The sequence below is a fragment of the Rhinoderma darwinii genome, chromosome 6 (genome assembly GCF_050947455.1).
Source record: "Rhinoderma darwinii isolate aRhiDar2 chromosome 6, aRhiDar2.hap1, whole genome shotgun sequence".
Taxonomy (NCBI): domain Eukaryota; kingdom Metazoa; phylum Chordata; class Amphibia; order Anura; family Rhinodermatidae; genus Rhinoderma; species Rhinoderma darwinii.
Window position 1 is genome coordinate 9,839,148 of NC_134692.1, and position 22,055 is coordinate 9,861,202.

At 42.2% G+C, this 22,055-nt stretch overlaps 1 long non-coding RNA gene across 1 annotated transcript in view; it reads right to left on the bottom strand.

The window, feature by feature from the left end:
• Positions 1–22,055, bottom strand: part of LOC142656164 (uncharacterized) — a 52,483-nt gene that overhangs the window by 18,930 nt on the left and 11,498 nt on the right. The window contains exon 3 of the long non-coding RNA XR_012849599.1: positions 4,105–4,142. This is a non-coding gene — a long non-coding RNA (uncharacterized LOC142656164). The remainder of the gene's footprint in view (positions 1–4,104; positions 4,143–22,055) is intronic.

The window sequence follows — 22,055 nt, forward strand, 5'->3', positions numbered from 1 at the left end:
GCTGTGGTGTCGGGATTGTGTTAGCGAAGAATTCTGAATACACATCACGTCCTGGCTGGAGGTAATGTATATTCATAGTCAGGACACTGCAGTAACGTTATAGTGTGTTTATGTGGCTGCACATAACGATATAGCTATATCGCGATCTGCAGAGTAAATGAATGGAGAGAAGTGTATGATGCGGATTGGTCGCTGATTGGTCACGGATTGGTCACTGATTGGTCAGCGTCATACACTCCTCTGTACAACGCCCACTTGGCCATATAGTAAAACACGCCCAGTTGTCCATTGAGAAACTCATTAGCATAAAGCTAATAGGTCATAACTCCGTCAAACATGATTGTTTTTCTATAATAAAAACCACTGCTCTAATCTACATTACAGCGCCGATCACATCATGTACAATATAGACCACTTATAATGCGGTGACAGAGACGCTTTATTACTAGGACCACTGTTATCTACATTACAGTGCCGATCACATCATGTACAATATAGACCACTTATAATGTGGTGTCAGAGACGCTTTATTACTAGGACCACTGTTATCTACATTACAGCGCCGATCACATCATGTACAATATAGACCACTTATAATGTGGTATCAGAGACGCTTTATTACTAGGACCACTGTTATCTACATTACAGTGCCGATCACATCATGTACAATATAGACCACTTATAATGTGGTATCAGAGACGCTTTATTACTAGGACCACTGTTATCTACATTACAGCGCCGATCACATTATATACAATATAGGCCACTTATAATGTGGTGTCAGAGACGCTTTATTACTAGGACCACTGTTATCTACATTACAGCGCCGATCACATTATGTACAATATAGGCCACTTATAATGTGGTGACACCGATGCTTTATTACTAGGACCACTGTTATCTACATTACAGCGCCGATCACATTATATACAATATAGGCCACTTATAATGTGGTGTCAGAGACGCTTTATTACTAGGACCACTGTTATCTACATTACAGCGCCGATCACATCATGTACAATATAGGCCACTTATAATGTGGTGACAGAGCTTATTTAAAAGGGAAACTCCTTATTGTAATTGCTTGTGAATTAGCAAAAATTGTGCAATATTATAAAATGTATCAAAATGTTGCAGGACACTTCGCAAGCTTGTTGCATATCTGACATACATAAAAGGCATATCCCGAATAAACATCAGCACCTAGATCAAACCAATATGGTGTGCCCAAAACGTTGTTATAGCTTAGTAAATCTGACCCAACTCCCCATTACGTCGTTATTTTGGACCATCTTATAAATATATCTGACGCCAACATTTTGGTATCCAAAGTTTTACTTTGCAGGAAACCTTGCATCGTCTTGCCATTTCTGATTGGCATATGGCGCCCTGGCACCACAGATAGTGCTGTATACTCCCTATACATCTTCCAAAGAACTGCCTTTCTTTTGCTCCACCTTCCATTTGCTCCGCCCTCTCTTAAAGTGTCCAGTGTGATGCCCCACAGATCTTGGAACGCACAGAGCGCCCCTACAAGCACGGGGCGCCCCTACAATCACGGAGCGCCTCAGCACAGGACTCAACAAACACTTCTGATTTCAAAACAAAGTTGTCTGCGGACGCGGAGCTCTGAACTGATCAGATGACAGACGTACAGGAATGCAGAATCTGGACTGTGTGAATCACACCCTGGACAAATGATCCATTACCAGCAGAACATAACAGATGATTCTATGTCTGAGAATTATTAGGAGGGGTCAGAGGGGGTCACGCTAAATTAAACATTAATAATGAGGCTGCAGGTCAAGTGTACTTCCTGTCAGTCTTATGAATGTTTTGACGAGAGAAGCGTCAGCTCTTCACTGTTTTTCTGCACAAGTATCAGTTATCAATCTGTATAAAACCATTCATTTTACCAGTTACCCACAATTCCACTTTTTCCTATACTTTATATATTAGAGAGTGTTATCCCTAAAGTATAAAAAACAACAACCCACGGTAAACATAGCTCCTAACTAGGAGTCGTCCTTTCCAGTATGGCTGCCTTTGCCGCTCAAGATTTCCTAGACGCCAATTTTGTCAAGCTGTGTAACGATAACGAAACAAGAACTAGGGGGAAATGCTGATTAAATTTACTTGAATATATGCACCATTCCCATGAACAAAACAACAACATATGTTCAAAACGGTTTTCTCTGACTTTGCTCAGGCATGTGCAGCTGCAGGTTTAGGGCTCAGTTAGTGTTTCCTGCTTGTTGATATGCAGGTTTAGGGCTGAGTGTGTGTTCCCTGCTCAGGGCCGGCCTTTGGAGTTTGCGACTTGTGCCACCGCACAGGGCGCATTACTACAGAAGGTGGAAGGGGGCGCTGCACTGCCTCCCTTCCCCTGCTTGTGTTTCTGAAGTGGCAGATACGCCAAGAGCAGACAAGGAGCGCCTGGGCTGAAAGGCAGCTGCAGAGTCAGCGGGCCCGGGCGCTCCTTCTCTGATCTCGGCGTAACTACCGATGTAGAAGCCATAGCAGTTGCTACGGGGCCCGCAGCATGAGGGGGCCCGTGCCGCCTGCCGGCACAGGCACTCCAATGCTGGTGGTGCCACTAGCAGTCGCTATGGCTGCTACAGCTGTAGCGACACCACATTCAATATTATCTGCTCCAAAAGACGAGGTTACTATTGAACACTACGGCAGAGCAGGGAGGCATCTCCTTGCCCTGCTATTTACTAGTCAGGACGATCGGCCTGGAGCCTATGAGGCGCAGGAACAGGATCCCTGCGCGGGTTGGCACGATGACGTCACTGGATCCCGCCGGCCTACGCAACGATCCCATCAGGTTGTAAAGCAGCTCCGTTCGTCACGGGAAGTATAAAGTTTTATTTTATTTGTTAAGGGGGTGCTGTCAATAAGGGGGTGGTGGGGGGGCCTGTATGGCAGAATCTACAGGGGGGCTGTATGGCACAGTCTACAAGGGACACCATCTACAAGGGGGGGCTGTGTGGGACAACCAGGGGAGGGGGACATTATATTGTGGGGGATCACAGAGGGGGCATTATGCAGTGTGGGGGACAGTAAGACAAAATTTTACTGTGTAGGGGCACAACAGGGGGCAATATACTGTGTATGGCACTTAGGGGACATTATATTGTGTGGGCACACTTAGAGGACAAAATACGGTGTCCTTAAAGGGTTATAATTTAATATTAAATATTAATAGTATACTGTATGGGGCAGGTATGGGGCATTATACTGTGTGGGGGGCATTATACTGTGCGGGGCACTATAAAGGGCATTCTACTGTGTGGGGCATTAAAAAAAAGGCATTTTATATGATGAGGTGGGGCGCTGAAAGAAAATTTTGCATGGGGCACCATCTATCCAAAGGCCAGCCCTGTCCCTGCTAATGGAGCTTCAGATTTAGAGCTCAGTGGGCGTTCCCTGCTTGCAGAGCTGCAGATTTAGAGCTCATTGGGCGTTCCCTGCTTGCAGAGCTGCAGGTTTAGGGCTGAGTGGGTGTTCCCCGCTTGCAGAGCTGCAGGTTTAGGGCTGAGTGGGTGTTCCCTGTTTGTGCAGTTTCATAGCTCACTGGACATTCCCTGTAAAGTTGCCCTCACTCTCTTTCACGCTGACATGACTGGTCAAACTGGGATTTCTGAGAAAATGCCTAAGTCTCATTAGGGATATTTGACCTACTGTGAGTTAATAACACTAGCCTGACCAGCAGAGAGGGGGGGGGGGACGACACTTGACTTCAGGATCTGACTACACACAGGAATTTGCAATAACCTACTGCATATTTGTATGCATAGGAGCTGCACACACAAAACGGTCTGAGGGTTTTAATCAAGACGATTTGCAAAATTGCTTCATTTGATTGACATAAATTAATTTCCGTGTATTAACTTCTACGGGAAAAAATGGGCCATTACATTGACCCCATAAAAACAGAAAATGTTAGGACGTGGAAGAAACCGATTACAAAATGTCAGAATTTATAAACCCCACATAAGTTAACAAATCCATTAAACGGATAGAATAGATTTTACACAATGTGTAGACATTGTTATTGGTCTGCGACATGATCACGTTAACAATGGAAGGATCTCTTACCTTGGCTTCACACTTGCGGTGACATGACAGTCGGCAGACTGAAAGACAGAGAAAGAAGAATGTCAAGCTGGAATAGCATCTTCAAGAAAAATGAACATTTAGCGCATGTGCCCAATAAACTCCTTCCCTGTGTGGCCTGTTGGGGGCACTACAGTCAGTGAGGCGCACTACATGCACAGTACAGTATCAGTGAATGCTTCAGTCTCGGCTGCCGGGGCCTCACATTTCCATTCCAAACGAAATGTTTTAAAGCAAAGACAAACGAGCTCCGTAATCTCTCCCACGCGCCCCGGGAATCCAGTTCCAGAGAGATTTCTATAAGATACATCTTTGTCCCTTCCGGAGTTATTAGGATATCATTGCATCGCTCACACACAATTACATTCCCAAATATATATCACATGTAGCAATCTAACATTCTAGCACATGCTACACAAAGCAATGGCAATATATCCCGTATACTGCACGCAGCACCACTTCTCATCTCATCCACCATGATCTTAGTGAGCAAAATCCCCTTATTTCCTACACACGATCATTTACAACTCCATTCATGACCACGTATACAGCAGTGCAGTCTCTTATTCCTTCTCATATATGTGTATACCCTTCTATATTGTGAATGTATATACAGTATAGAATTCTAAAACCTCTCATATACAGCATATCGACTAAAATATTATTTTGCTACAAAGATTCCCATTACATGCACCATATACAGGGGATTCTCATTCCATTACATGCACCATATACAGGAGATTCTCATTCCATTACATACACCATATACAGGAGACTCATTCCATTACATGCACCATATACAGGAGATTCTCATTCCATTACATACACCATATACAGGAGATTCTCATTCCATTACATGCACCATATACAGGAGATTCTCATTCCATTACATGCACCATATACAGGAGATTCTCATTCCATTACATACACCATATACAGGAGATTCTCATTCCATTACATACACCATATACAGGAGATTCTCATTCCATTACATGCACCATATACAGGATATTCTCATTCCATTACATGCACCATATACAGGAGATTCTCATTCCATTACATACACCATATACAGGATATTCTCATTCCATTACATGCACCATATACAGGGGATTCTCATTCCATTACATACACCATATACAGGAGATTCTCATTCCATTACATGCACCATATACAGGAGATTCTCATTCCATTACATGCACCATATACAGGAGATTCTCATTCCATTACATGCACCATATACAGGAGATTCTCATTCCATTACATGCACCATATACAGGAGATTCTCATTCCATTACATACACCATATACAGGAGATTCTCATTCCATTACATACACCATATACAGGAGATTCTCATTCCATTACATGCACCATATACAGGATATTCTCATTCCATTACATGCACCATATACAGGAGATTCTCATTCCATTACATACACCATATACAGGATATTCTCATTCCATTACATGCACCATATACAGGGGATTCTCATTCCATTACATACACCATATACAGGAGATTCTCATTCCATTACATGCACCATATACAGGAGATTCTCATTCCATTACATGCACCATATACAGGAGATTCTCATTCCATTACATGCACCATATACAGGAGATTCTCATTCCATTACATGCACCATATACAGGAGATTCTCATTCCATTACATGCACCATATACAGGAGATTCTCATTCCATTACATGCACCATATACAGGAGATTCTCATTCCATTACATACACCATATACAGGAGATTCTCATTCCATTACATACACCATATACAGGAGATTCTCATTCCATTACATACACCATATACAGGAGATTCTCATTCCATTACATGCACCATATACAGGAGATTCTCATTCCATTACATACACCATATACAGGAGACTCTCATTCCATTACATACACCATATACAGGAGATTCTCATTCCATTACATACACCATATACAGGAGATTCTCATTCCATTACATACACCATATACAGGAGATTCTCATTCCATTACATACACCATATACAGGAGACTCTCTCCATTACATGCACCATATACAGGAGACTCATTCCATTACATACACCATATACAGGAGATTCTCATTCCATTACATGCACCATATACAGGAGATTCTCATTCCATTACATACACCATATACAGGAGATTCTCATTCCATTACATGCACCATATACAGGAGATTCTCATTCCATTACATGCACCATATACAGGAGATTCTCATTCCATTACATGCACCATATACAGGAGATTCTCATTCCATTACATGCACCATATACAGGAGATTCTCATTCCATTACATACACCATATACAGGAGATTCTCATTCCATTACATACACCATATACAGGAGATTCTCATTCCATTACATACACCATATACAGGAGATTCTCATTCCATTACATGCACCATATACAGGAGATTCTCATTCCATTACATGCACCATATACAGGAGATTCTCATTCCATTACATACACCATATACAGGAGATTCTCATTCCATTACATACACCATATACAGGAGATTCTCATTCCATTACATACACCATATACAGGAGATTCTCATTCCATTACATACACCATATACAGGAGATTCTCATTCCATTACATACACCATATACAGGAGATTCTCATTCCATTACATGCACCATATACAGGAGATTCTCATTCCATTACATACACCATATACAGGAGATTCTCATTCCATTACATGCACCATATACAGGAGATTCTCATTCCATTACATGCACCATATACAGGAGATTCTCATTCCATTACATGCACCATATACAGGAGATTCTCATTCCATTACATACACCATATACAGGAGATTCTCATTCCATTACATGCACCATATACAGGAGATTCTCATTCCATTACATGCACCATATACAGGAGATTCTCATTCCATTACATACACCATATACAGGAGATTCTCATTCCATTACATGCACCATATACAGGAGATTTTCATTCCATATCACATCATGCAACAAATTCTCATTTCATCACATATACTATACGCAGAAGATTCTCATTTCATCATGTACACCAAACATGGGACATACTTATTATATTTACAATACACAGGACATTCTCATTACAGCACATACATTGCATTACATAAACCATACACCGTGTATTCTCATTGCTTCATACTTACCATACACAGAAGATTCTCATTCCATCACATGTACAATACACAGTAGATCCTACATTCATCACATGCACAATGCACAGGACATTCTCATTCCATCACATGTACAATACAGAGGACAGTCTAATTTCATCACATGTACAATACACAGAACATTCTCATTCCAGCACACGTACAATACAGAGGACAGTCTCATTTCATCACATCTACAATACACAGGACATTCTTATTCAACCACATGAACAATACACAGGACATTCTCATTCTATCACATGAACAATACACAGGACATTCTCATTCCATCCCATGTAGAATACACAGGACATTCATTCCAGCACATGTACAATACACAGGACGTTCTCATTCCATGACAAAGTATACACAGACTATTCTCATTCATCAGATACAGATTCCATTTCCGACACATATAGCATGCACAGAACATTCCTCTCATTCCATCATGTGCCATACCCAGGAGATTCTCCATCCATCACATGTACAATAAATACACAGGTGATTCTCATTAAGAACTCGGATCTTATCTGACATGTTGATCTCAGATCATACATAAGGTGAGAGACGTGACGCGCCAAAGAATGAGCCTCTGCACTTCACAAGTAATTTCTAATTTCTCAGGAAAAATAATTAATTACTTTCGGCAGCTGAAAACTTTCCCCCATTATTTCTCTGTAACTATAAACAACATTTTCTGATTCATCTGGTAAAAAGACCTTTTTTGTTAAAGGGATATTCCCAACGGAGACATCTATGGCATATCATGTACACGTTTGGACATTTCTAGATATTAGGCTACAGTATCACTATATGGGCACTTCCTACATTTGCTATTACGGGGCTGGATTATTTTTTGGGCCAATTTCCTCAATTTTGCTCCATGTCAACTGTATTCAATTATTTGGCTATTGCGATGGTAATTTTCCATGTATTTGATATCGTATTTATTACATGAATTTATACCAGGTCTACGTATTGATGAATTTAGTCCATATTTTACGGCAGATCATGTATATTGCATTTTGATAACATTGACTTATTCCATCATGGAGATCACATTTACCGGCCAGTGAATTTCTGGGAACGATGTTTGTACTTTTTCATTTTTTGATTATTATGAACTTTTTGTCCTTTTTTTTTAATATGAATTTTGATAATAAAGCACAACATTTATAATTTGATATGATTTGTCCTGGCTCGAGTGCTTAGCTTTTTTTTGCCCAAAGAACAGTCCTGTGGTTTCTTCTACATTTGTCTCTCATTGGGCGCGGAGCATCACTACGGGATTTACTTGATATTGTATAGCTGGGTTATTGTGTTGTCTTCTGTATTTTTGGGTCTGTTTTTATACTATACACAGACGATTCTCATTCCTATCCACTACTAGGATCTCAATACCTTTCTGCAACTACAACTCTCAGCATCCTCAAAGACAGTGAAAATCAAATAGAAATTCACACCAATTGCTGCCTAGTAGACTAAGATGAAAGGTTTCCATTCATTTCACGGCCTGAAATCTTTTAAATGTGATTTTAACAAGTAATTAATAAGAAAACCCATGGACGACTTCCAGCCACCGCTCCCTCATCCTCGCTCCTTGACGTATGAGTATTTCTTTAAAGTGTAATCAGAGCAGGACTTGGGCCGCGTTCAATCGATTTTTCAAGAGAGCCACAATATTTGAGGGCGCTGTTAATACCCCTTATACGTGTTCTGCCCTGTACATGTACGGCAGCCGCAGTCCTGCCCTCACAATCCATGCTTTGTCCTTGGTTTTAGTGGCTGCACCTGACATAAGGCAGAGATTTCGCACAGGAAATAACAAGTTTAGGTTAGGCTGGGCCCTGCGCTCCTTACATGACAGGCCAGGCACACACTGGTAGAACAGGCCCCTTCTGGTTCACGCAGAGCGGGCGCCAGTTACTTCAATGTAACTTGTACGCTGCGTTCTGAAACTTCCTGCAATTTAAGAAATCACTCAATGACGGCTGCAGAGCGGCCAGCTTCACCAGTATCGGACGTCTTGTCAAAACGAAAGGCCCAGAAATTACATTATATTTTACATGACTCTGAATGTCCTAATATAAATCAATGAAAAGCATGAACACCTAAAACAAAGTTACAGTTTATATAGAACTATAATCTGATCTAGTTGTCTGTAAATAATTTACATTACTTATCCTGTACTGATCCTGAGTAACATGTTGTATTATACTCCAGAGCTGCACTCTCTATTCTGCTGGTGGAGTCACTGTGTACATACATTACTTATCCTGTACTGATCCTGAGTTACATCCTGTATTATACTCCAGAGCTGCACTCTCTATTCTGCTGGTGGAGTCACTGTGTACATACATTACTTATCCTGTACTGATCCTGAGTTACATCCTGTATTATACTCCAGAGCTGCACTCACTATTCTGCTGGTGGAGTCACTGTGTACATACATTACATTACTTATCCTATACTGATCCTGAGTTACATCCTGTATTATACTCCAGAGCTGCACTCACTAGTCTGCTGGTGGAGTCACTGTGTACATACATTACATTACTTATCCTGTACTGATCCTGAGTTATATCCTGTATTATACCCCAGAGCTGCACTCGCTATTCTGCTGGTGGAGTCACTGTGTACATTACATTACTTATCCTGTACTGATCCTGAGTTACATCCTGTATTATACTCCAGAGCTGCACTCACTATTCTGCTGGTGGGGTCACTGTGTACATACATTACATTACTTATCCTGTACTGATCCTGAGTTACATCCTGTATTATACTCCAGAGGAGCACTCACTAGTCTGCTGGTGGGGTCACTGTGTACATACATTACATTACTTATCCTGTACTGATCCTGAGTTACATCCTGCATTATACTCCAGTGCTGCACTCACTATTCTGCTGGTGGAGTCACTGTGTACATACATTACATTACTTATCCTGTACTGATCCTGAGTTACATCCTGTATTATACTCCAGAGCTGCACTCACTATTCTGCTGGTGGAGTGACTATGTACATAAATTACTGTAATGCAGTGGAGGTGGGGGGGGGGGGGGGGCAATTCGTTTCCCCTACATAATGACTGCTCAGTGCCTGGTGTATAGACAAAACTTTACACAATGCAAATCACCAGAGCAAGCTCTGTGCAGACACTGAACAAGCAGGGAATTCTAGGAAATGTCAATTCTAAAGCTCATAGTATTGTGAATGCAGTACTGGAGCAGAATACAGATATTACTCACAATCAGTATAAGATCAGCATTGGATGGTCATAGATTTCTGCCACAGCCCCTTTCATTTAAAGTGTTTTTAGGCAATTATAACAATTTGCAAAAATACACATATTAGGGAATGATTAGTGTGTATTTTATCTACGTTAATCCAAGCAAATGTACAGGGCAGGAGTCAGAGACAGAGTATGACCTGTACACGCCTCCATTGTATATAGAAACCGTCTGTCCCCTGTGAATGACTAATGTGGGACCCCTCCGCCCCCCAGCCTGGTGCTACGCCAAGATGGGAGTCATGATTTGGAATTTGCAGGCTCGCACATATAGTCATCCCTGTGTCATGTCCTCCCCAGGATCCCGGGTGTCACATCCAGACATGGCTTCTGTTCTGTATTATAGGCTCCGAGGACCAGAGACAGGACCATATATGTTAAGTGATGTCCCTGGTGACGCAGGACCTGACTCCAGGGAATTCTCCACATGTACAGTAGCAGCAGAGGGAGTCGAGCTCAGATAATTGTAGCTGTAATTGAATCACAACATTCCACTTAATCAACGGAAGTAACTAAACAAAGATCTGCGCATGAAAAATTAACCCCCAAGCTGCCAGCTCCAGTCCCTGCAAAGTCTGGACAACAAAACGTTGCCCAAGTTTTTGTAACTTTGGTATTATTAAAGTTCACACCATATTTACATTTTTTCCTATTGAGGTCCATTTTTCTGATACAGAGTTCCAAATTTCCTGCCAAGACTTAGAGCATAATGATAAAATGCGGTCTACTTTTAGCCACCACTAGGGGGAGCTCACTGCATACTGTATATACATTGAATTCAATAAATTAAACAGGTGACTCCTGAGCTCCCCCTAATGGTGGCTGCAGCCAGCCAGAATTTTAGAATTATGATTGAATTGATGCGTAAGTAACGCACCGCACACAGATGTGCATCCGTGTGCGGTGCGTGGTTTTCACGCACCCATTGACTTCAATGGGCGCGTAGGTGCGTGATAACGTACCAATATGGGACATGCAGTGAGTTTTACGCAGCGGACTCTCGCTGCATGAAGAATCACGCATGTGTGAATGGCCCCATTAAAATCAATGCGTCCGTGTGCTGTGCGTTGTTTCAACGCACAGCACCTGGACGTGATTCCCGCTGGTGTGAATGAGGCCTTAAGAGGTTTTCCTCAGGATAGGCCATCAATAGCTGATGGGACAGGGTCCGACTCCCGGGACCCCCCGCAGATCAGCTGTTTTGAAGGGAGTGCATTAATTTCTTCTTGCTCACTGTGAATAGTCGACACGGATGTAGCGGCGATTCACAGGTATTCGCAGCAGCCTTTTCTTCCATTGAAGCGAATGGGAGAAAATGCTGCAATACCTGTGAATCGCCGCTAAATCCAGGTCGATGATTCACAGTGAGCAAGTAGGAAAGAAGGGGAAGCAGCGCACGTACGAGCGCTGCACTCCTTCTAAACAGCTGGGGCGGGGGTCAGACCCAGACCGATCAGCTATTGAGGATAGGCCATACATTTTTAGCGACTGTTATATTGTGACGCTGTTAGTGGGCGCAATTGTCATACTGAATATAAATAAGGGACTTGTTATGTATGTCATTTCTCAGTATCTGTTTTTGTAAGGAGAAAGCAGGGACAAACCTCTAAACCCTGGCAAAGTCCCCGCAGATTGCAAACCCTAGCGACACGACTGTTTAGCACCAAAATCAAACCAAACCAAAAAATTTGATGTACTGTCCCTTTAAGAATCCTTTGAGGTGAAGTGTGATGAAATAACACAAGTTCATTGTTGCGTTTCCTCTGCTCTCGCTAGGTGGGGTCTTTGTTCGGTTTCCGCTTACTAATAATCTGTTAAAGCAATGGTCGATGTTATTCTCCCTGACACGGTGTCACCCTCCTCTCAGCAGTCCAGTCCCGTCCCCCCCCACCTATATCAAATAAAGGGACTGTAACACACACATGTATATTAGATTTCACCCACGATAAATAATACTTTAATTATTAAATGTTGATTATCGTTGAGCTCAGTATCATCAAAGTATAATTTCACCTTAAAGTGAATGTCTACCTTCACACAAACTATTTACATAAAAAGTATATTATAGTCCAATACAGATAAAATTACCCACAAGAGTCTGCAATGACGATCCTGTAGGCTTCCAGGCAGAAACATCCTAGCATTTGCTGCTTGTTCAGAGTCTACATTCCCAATTCTGCAGGTTACAAAGCTAAAATCTGCCAGCATGCCCTGCTTGTTCAGGGTCTGCACAGCGCTTCTTCTGGGGACTTGTATTCCGGGAAGTGTGGTCTTCACACCAAACCGTGTACAGTAATTTAATGTAGAAGAAATAAACAGCCCCCCTGCATTGTAGGAACTGTGCTAAGATGTTATGGGGATGTTCATTGACAAGACTGCTGACTGTTTCCAAAAACCACCACAGAATTGTATATGCAGCTCTGGAGTTTAATACAGCCTGTAACTCAGGATCAGTACAGGATAAGTAATGTAATGTATGTACACAGTGACTCCACCAGCAGAATAGTAAGTGCAGCTCTGGATTATAATACTGGATGTAACTCAGGATCATACAGGATAAGTAATGTAATGTATATACACAGTGACTCCACCAGCAGAATAGTGAGTGCAGCTCTGGAGTATAATACAGGATGTAACTCAGGATCAGTACAGGATAAGTAATGTAATGTATGTACACAGTGACTCCACCAGCAGAATAGTGAGTGCGGCTCTGGAGTATAATACAGGGTGTAACTCAGGATCAGTACAGGATATGTAATGTATGTACACAGTGACTCCACCAGCAGAATAGTAAGTGCAGCTCTGGATTATAATACTGGATGTAACTCAGGATCATACAGGATAAGTAATGTAATGTATGTACACAGTGACTCCACCAGCAGAATAGTGAGTGCAGCTCTAGAGTATAATACAGAATGTAACTCAGGATAAGTAATGTAATGTATGTACACAGTGACTCCACCAGCAGAATAGTGAGTGTAGCTCTGGAGTATAATACAGGACGTAACTCAGGATCAGTACTGGATAAGTAATGTAATGTATGTACACAGTGACTCCACCAGCAGAATAGTGAGTGCAGCTGTGGAGTATAATGCAGGATGTAATGCAGGATCAGTACAGGATAAGTAATGTAATGTATGTACACAGTGACTCCACCAGCAGAATAGTGAGTGCAGCTCTGGAGTATAATACAGGATGTAACTCAGGATCAGTACAGGATAAGTAAAGTAATGTATCTACACAGTGACTACCAGCAGAATAGTGAGTGCAGCTCTGGAGTATAATACAGGATGTAACTCAGGATCAGTACTGGATAAGTAATGTAATGTATGTACACAGTGACTCCACCAGCAGAATAGTGAGTGCAGCTCTGGAGTATAATACAGGATATAACTCAGGATCACTACTGGATAAGTAATGTAATGTATGTACACAGTGACTCCACCAGCAGAATAGTGAGTGCAGCTCTGGAGTATAATACAGGATGTAACTCAGGATCAGTACAGGATAAGTAATGTAACGTATGTACACAGTGACTCCACCAGCAGAATGGTGAGTGCAGCTCTGGAGTATAATACAGGATATAACTCAGGATCAGTACAGGATAAGTAATGTATGTACACAGTGACTCCACCAGCAGAATAATGAGTGCAGCTCTGGAGTATAATACAGGATGTAACTCAGGATCAGTACAGGATAAGTAATGTAATGTATGTACACAGTGACTCCACCAGCAGAATAGTGAGTGCAGCTCTGGAGTATAATACAGGATGTAACTCAGGATCAGTACCTAGAAGTCATGAAACTATCACAGAAAAGGCGGTCACTATTCACGAGCATTTGACTTTTAGTTCCACACGTTGTATCAGTCAGATTTGCATTTTCCTAAAGCAGATTTAATGATCTGCAGCAAAGGAGGAGTTAAAAGGTGAGGTCACTCTCTGGCCAGCAATGGATAAGCGGCGTTATCAAGACTGTCAGGTTCTCCGTGCCGCGCGCTCACTTTCCGATCTTTCATTGAGGAGGAAAAATCCATTTAGGTTGTGACAATACGAACTTCCTGCCGTCTTTGTGGGTCTCAGTGCGGAAACTGCCCGGTGAGGAAAGACCTTACAGCAGAGCCGGCCGCTGCGGCATTTAAAGGGAAAGCTGCAGCGACATCCACTCAGTGACGGCAATTGCTGTATCCATCTTCACAGGCGTAGCGCGTTAATAGAACGATCTGCCCCGGGATCATAATCTCTATAACTGATATTATTGGTCAAGATAATAAAGTACTTGGGAAACTTCTAAAGCCCCCACTTAAAGGAGACGTCCAGTTTAATGTAAATAAAGCGTAATCATCGTATAATGAAATGTTCTACCACTTTCTAATATACTATGCGTTTCAATTCCTCACCATTATCAAGATCCCTACTTGCGGTCAATGAATAGGAACCATCAAGTTTACAGTCAGAGGCTGAAAACCTGTCCAGATCTAGTCCTGCACATACAGCTGCTAGGCTTGTAACAGTGTATCAGTGTAGGCAGCTGACCTGGACTCCAGGCTGATACCCTGATATTAGCAGCTATCTTACTGGCTGAGCCACATCCAGTCTATGGTTGGGATCTGTTGTAACAGAATAATGACAATTAACGGTCTGATACTAAAAGGACGATTGCTATCGTTTCTGAATAATGAAAATTGGCTCCATCGGTTTAGACGAGTATAGAAATTTTTTCAATTAGTACTTGGTTGTTACATTTGTAGCTTTATATCAGATCTAAGATGAGAGAAATACATCCACAACCACACACACACACACACACACACACACACACGACTGATCTCTGTAACAATGGAAACAACATTTCACATAAAGGATCATTCCCATTGCTACAGATTTATTGCGGTGTATGCCCCTTTAATGACCAGCGTCCCGTGTAATGAATCGGGGGTAAATCTTCCCGCCTCTGCCAGCTTAGACACTTCCTTTGGATCCAGTACACCAAACCGAATTGCAGATTGATCTATGCCAGGTGACAATGTTAACAATATAGATGTATTCTTAAGCCAAGACACTATTTTTATAGGGTGTCATTTGTAAACAAACTCTTAACAAAAAACTTATACAATAATGGACATGGTCACAAAAATAGAATTTGTAACAAAATTGTGGTGTCCGTCACTAAACTATATACTGTGCATCACAAAACGACATTACGTATCACAAAATGATATTCAATTTCACAAAAAATAGTGATAACTGGCACACACATTTTTGTGACAAAATCATATCCAGTGTGACAAAATGATATTCTGTATCACAAAACAGAATTCTGTGTAAACAGCGCCCCATACTTCTCCTATTTTCTTTGGGGTGCTTTTTGTAAAGGGTACATTAGAATATAATAGATATCGCACAACACTGGATTGTGTTACAAAAAGAACATTTGAGACAATTATATTGTGTCAAAAAACTGTATTCTGTGTGTTACAAAACTACATTCTGTATCACAAAATTATATTAAAATGTTGCCAAATAGTGATTTAAGTAAAAAAATATTTGTCACAAAATTCTATTCTGTGTCTCAATACAGAATTACTTCTCGTGGATGCAACTCTTTTTTCTATGGTCAAGTTACAGCACTTGCAGAAAAATGTGTTCACCTCCAAAATGAATCTGTTCCTGAATCCCACGTTAGGCACCTTTATGTAGGGCCGGTCCACAAGCTCCTTCCAGCAGAGCAGGGGTTAAAGCGTGAGCGCAGTCTGATGAACAGGCCATAAAGGGCGATGTGGAGGGAACACGCAGCGCGGCCGATTCCAGGCCTTGTTTGGAAGTGCAGGAGTTGGATTTGTAAACAAAGCTGCAGAACATTCCCCCCCGACTGCCAGGTTTTCCTCTCACATTCCTTCATCTCCTCAGTCATTATGGAGATTTATAGCCCTGGTCTCCAGCCTGCCCCCTATATCACTTCCAGGGCCTGTTCCCCAGAAACTGTGATCACGATCAAGCAACGATGGAGACAGAACGTGAAGCTCCTGGGACCGAATGCAAAATCTCTAACAGTCCCCAACCTCAGAGGTGTCTTCTTTATGGGGCAGAGAAGCCGACGAACCCTCTTATGTACTAAAGTCCAAGTGCGACTGCTACCTCTGCACCCCCTAAAGGTACGCCCCTGAGCAACAAGAGCCATTGCAAAACGTGACCCTACAAAAATCTCCCAGGCTGCAGCTATACTGATTTCTATTGAAACCTAATTAGGAAAAGAAGTTAGCTACTTCCTCCCTCGCTGACATCATCATTGTTCTATACTGTAGGGAGAAGACTGTCTGACACCTCCCTGAATGACCAATAAACATTTGGTCACTGACACCAGATCAGGTTTTATACTCTACAGGGGCCAACTGAATCAAGCAGGTCACTGCACAGTAAGAGGGATGAGAGGGAAGGGGGGGGGGTCTTCTCTTACTGTGATGGACTGCCAGGGAGATCTGAGAGACTGAGGGACAATGAGCCCATGGGTGACCGGGTGACAGAAAAATCAGCCATATAAGAGCCAATATGGCTGACAACAGTTTACTTTAGACAACAAACAGTTACGGCACATAATTAGTCAAGAGCACAGGAGAGGTTTAATTTTTAAATTATTGACTGGAGTTATCGGTTCAATACTTTCTTGAATATTAAGGAAAACTAAACTTTCAGTTCTCATTACATCAGACGCCATAAATGGATAAAATGACAAACTCAGCTCTGCTGCATTTGACAAATTGAGTTCTGTTATATCTGTATGTGCCTGTTTTTTCCCCTCACATAACAGGGAGAGCTCTAGCCTTAATTTAGCGGTCATCCTGACCCCTTCTTCTTTTCTGTCCTTCACTCAGCAGGGGGCGCTGTTGTCGGTTTATAGTACAGTACCCTCTGTGACATTGTTACTCAGGTGACTGTATCATAAATCAGCTCTCGGGGGAGACGGTCACTGAACTGGCAGGAACTGCTCATAGAACGGATTTTAATATAGAAATACCGAGTGTGAGCGAAAAACCGACAGAACGCGTCATCAGGAAATTCACAACCGATCATTAGAGCGTAATCTCAACTTTAAACCAAAAAAATTACACGGAGGCTGGAAACACATCAAGTTTTTGTTACAGATTTTGGAGCAGATTTTTTTTAGACAAAGACAGAAGTCGATTAAAAAGGAATGGAAAATATAAAGAAAGAATTTATACCTCCCCCTCCCCCTCCTCCTGGATCCACTTCAGACTTTGGCACAAAAACTGCTTCAAAAGCTGCAACAGAAACTAAAATGTGTGTTTCCAGCCTAATCTACAAAAAAATTTGAGTAACTTTACAAATATTTTGCTTTACTGATTTTATTCATGACTTTATTCTCCATTCACATCCAGAGCTGCTTTCAAAATTCTGCATACTTCACAATGAAAAAGACAGCAGTTTAGCTCCACCCCAATGTCAGACATATGACCGAGCAAACTGTAACAGGTCAGCTCACACAGTTATTTGGCGCCTATTTGGACAAAAAAAAACCGCATTGGAATCAGCGACATAAAACTTCCGTAATCGCCGCGCCCCCCCCCCCCCACCATTGATTTCAATGGGAGGTAGAGGCGTTTTTTTACCGGGCGGCTTCTGGCCACTCACGGGGAAAAAAAAGCGGCATTTCCTTTCGTGCCACGGTTTTCGCCTTTGACCGGCAGGAAAAACACACAGCGCTAGTTTCTGAGCGTTTTGCGCAATGTTTTTTCGTCCATTGCCCAAACATTAGCTTCAATGGCCGCGGGTGAAAAAATGCTTAAAAATACATTCAAGCACTTCAAAATCTGCATAAAATTCCTGAAGGAATTCGGAGGCAGATATTTTCTGCCTGCAAAAAAAACTCTGTGTGAACAGGGCCTAATAGTGTAACGGTCATCTGAGCTCCCACAATGCACTGCTCTCATAACAGGACACTGCCCAATTCTAGAAAAAGCTTTAGACCTAAAAAGACATTTTCATGTAACGAACAATCAGCTCCAAAGAAGTAAAGCCAAAGGTTTGATTCAAACTTTTGTGCAGATTTTAAAGGCTACGTAAACCTTGGAAAGGCAATTTTATATATATAATAATTATCAGTGTGGTTGGTGCAACTTTATAAATAGTTTTTATTAAAAATGATTTGTACTTCTTGAGATACAGCAGCTTTGTATCCTGTATATAGAGCAGCTGTATCGTTCGCTATGGCCTGAATCCGTCAGTCCCGTGGACCTGACGGGTTCCCTGACCGCGGGTCTTTAGTCTCGGACATGGAGGCAGCACCAGTGTTAGGGGGGGGGGCTAAACAGGGCAATTTCCCAGGGCCCCCGTTCCCTCAGGGGTCCGCGACATGAGGGGACCCATGCCGCCTGGCACAAACATTTATGGGCGGGATGGCACAGGCCCCTTCATGCCCGGTGGCATCGCTAGCATCGTTGGGCCCCGGTGCTAGCGACCGCCACATTCACTTGTATCTGCGTCCTCGTGATGTAGATACAATTGAATAGTATAGGCTGCAGGTCACGGAGTCCCTGCACAGGCCGACGTAATTAAGTTATTGCATAACACTGGTCTACGAAAGGACTTGTCTAGAGATGGTGGAGCGCTCCGTCCGTCACGGGAAGAGGGCTAGGTAAGTACAATGTATTTTTTTTAGGGGGGCTGTGTATCTAAAATAGGGGGGCGGTGTGGTGCTATCTTCTAGGGGGGGCTGTGTGGAGCTATCTACTAGGAAGACTGTGTGGGGCACTCTCTACTAGGCGGGGCTGTATCGGCGCTATCTACTAGGGGGGATGTGTGGCGCTATCTACTAGGGGGAGGCTGCATGTGTGTTGCGCTATCTACTAGGGGGGCAGTGTGTGTGGCGCCATCTACAGGGGGCTGTGTGTGTGACGATATCTACGGGGGAGGCTGTGGCGCTATCTACAGGGGGCTGTGTGTGTGACGATATCTACGGGGGAGGTTGTGGCGCTGTCTACAGGGGGCTGTGTGTGCGGCGACATCTACGGGGGAGGCTGTGGCGCTATCTACAAGGGGCTGTGTGCGGGGCGATAAATACGGGGGAGGCTGTGGCGCTATCTACATGGGGCATTATTATTGTGTGGGGGCACAGTTACTGTTGGGACACTTTTTTTGTGTCGAGCACTAAGGGATCATTACCACCATCTGGGGCACGGTGGATTATGAGTTTGTTTAGAGGATGGGGTATAGGAGGGGAGGGTGCTGGAAAAGCGAGAAACCAACATGTCTGTGTGTCAAATTCTGCAGAGACAGGTCGCGGCTGGAATAAGTCGTCACAGTGGTCTGGGCCGGATGGAGAAGAAAAGTGAAAGTGATCGACTCCAATCAGAGAAAACATCACCTGTGAGTCACTGGATATAAATGTGCTGTAATCACTTAGATCGTTTGCACAACTCCTGCATATCTACAATTATATGGTCACTATATGCTGCAAATATTTGTCTTTGTATAGTGGATTTTATTCAGTAACAGTATGGGGGTATTATTCAGTCACTATGTGGTTATGGTGTGGTGGTATTATTCAGTAACAGTATGGGGGTATTATTCAGTAACAGTATGGAGGTATTATTCAGTCACTATGTGGTTATGGTGTGGAGGTATTATTCAGTAACAGTATGGAGGTATTATTCAGTCACTATGAGGTTATGATGTGGGGGTATTATTCAGTAACCGTATGGGGGTATTATTCAGTCACTATGTGGTTATGATGTGGTGGTATTATTCAGTAACAGTATGGTGGTATTATTCAGTCACTATGTGGTTATGGTGTGGCGGTATTATTCAGTAACAGTACGGGGGTATTATTCAGTCACTATGTGGTTATGGTGTGGCGGTATTATTCAGTAACAGTATGGTGGTATTATTCAGTCACTATGTGGTTATGGTGTGGTGGTATTATTCAGTAACTGTATGGGGGTATTATTCAGTCACTATGAGGTTATGGTGTGGAGGTATTATTCAGTAACAGTATGGGTGTATTATTCAGTCACTATGTGGTTATGGTGTGGCAGTATTATTCAGTAACAGTATGGGGGTATTATTCAGTCACTATGTGGTTATGGTGTGGCGGTATTATTCAGTAACAGTATGGGGGTATTATTCAGTCACTATGTGGTTATGGTGTGGTGGTATTATTCAGTAACAGTATGGGGGTATTATTCAGTCACTATGTGGTTATGGTGTGGTGGTATTATTCAGTAACAGTATGGGGGTATTATTCAGTCACTATGTGGTTATGGTGTGGTGGTATTATTCAGTAACAGTATGGGGGTATTATTCAGTCACTATGTGGTTATGGTGTGGTGGTATTATTCAGTAACAGTATGGGGGTATTATTCAGTCACTATGTGGTTATGGTGTGGCGGTATTATTCAGTAACAGTATGGTGGTATTATTCAGTCACTATGTGGTTATGGTGTGGAGGTATTATTCAGTAACAGTATGGGTGTATTATTCAGTCACTATGTGGTTATGGTGTGGCGGTATTATTCAGTAACAGTATGGGGTATTATTCAGTCACTATGTGGTTATGGTGTGGCGGTATTATTCAGTAACAGTATGGGTGTATTATTCAGTCACTATGTGGTTATGGTGTGGTGGTATTATTCAGTAACAGTATGGGGATATTATTCAGTCACTATGTGGTTATGGTGTGGTGGTATTATTCAGTATCAGTATGGGGTATTATTCAGTCACTATGTGGTTATGGTGTGGCGGTATTATTCAGTAACAGTATGGGGGTATTATTCAGTCACTATGTGGTTATGGTGTGGCAGTATTATTCAGTAACAGTATGGGGGTATTATTCAGTCACTATGTGGTTATAGTGTGTAGGTATTATTCAGTAACAGTATGGGGGTATTATTCAGTCACTATGTGGTTATGGTGTGGTGGTATTATTCAGTAACAGTATGGAGGTATTATTCAGTCACTATGTGGTTATGGTGTGGAGGTATTATTCAGTAACAGTATGGTGGTATTATTCAGTCACTATGTGGTTATGGTGTGGTGGTATTATTCAGTAACAGTATGGGGGTATTATACAGTCACTATGTGGTTATGGTGTGGTGGTATTATTCAGTATCAGTATGGTGGTATTATTCAGTCACTATGTGGTTATGGTGTGGTGGTATTATTCAGTAACAGTATGGGGGTATTATACAGTCACTATGTGGTTATGGTGTGGTGGTATTAGTCAGTAACAGTATGGGGGTATTATTCAGTCACTATGTGGTTATGGTGTGGCGGTATTATTCAGTAACAGTATGGAGGTATTATTCAGTCACTATGTGGTTATGGTGTGGAGGTATTATTCAGTAACAGTATGGTGGTATTATTCAGTCACTATGATGTTATAGTGTGGTGGTATTATTCAGTAACAGTATGGGGGTATTATTCAGTCACTATGTGGTTATGGTGTG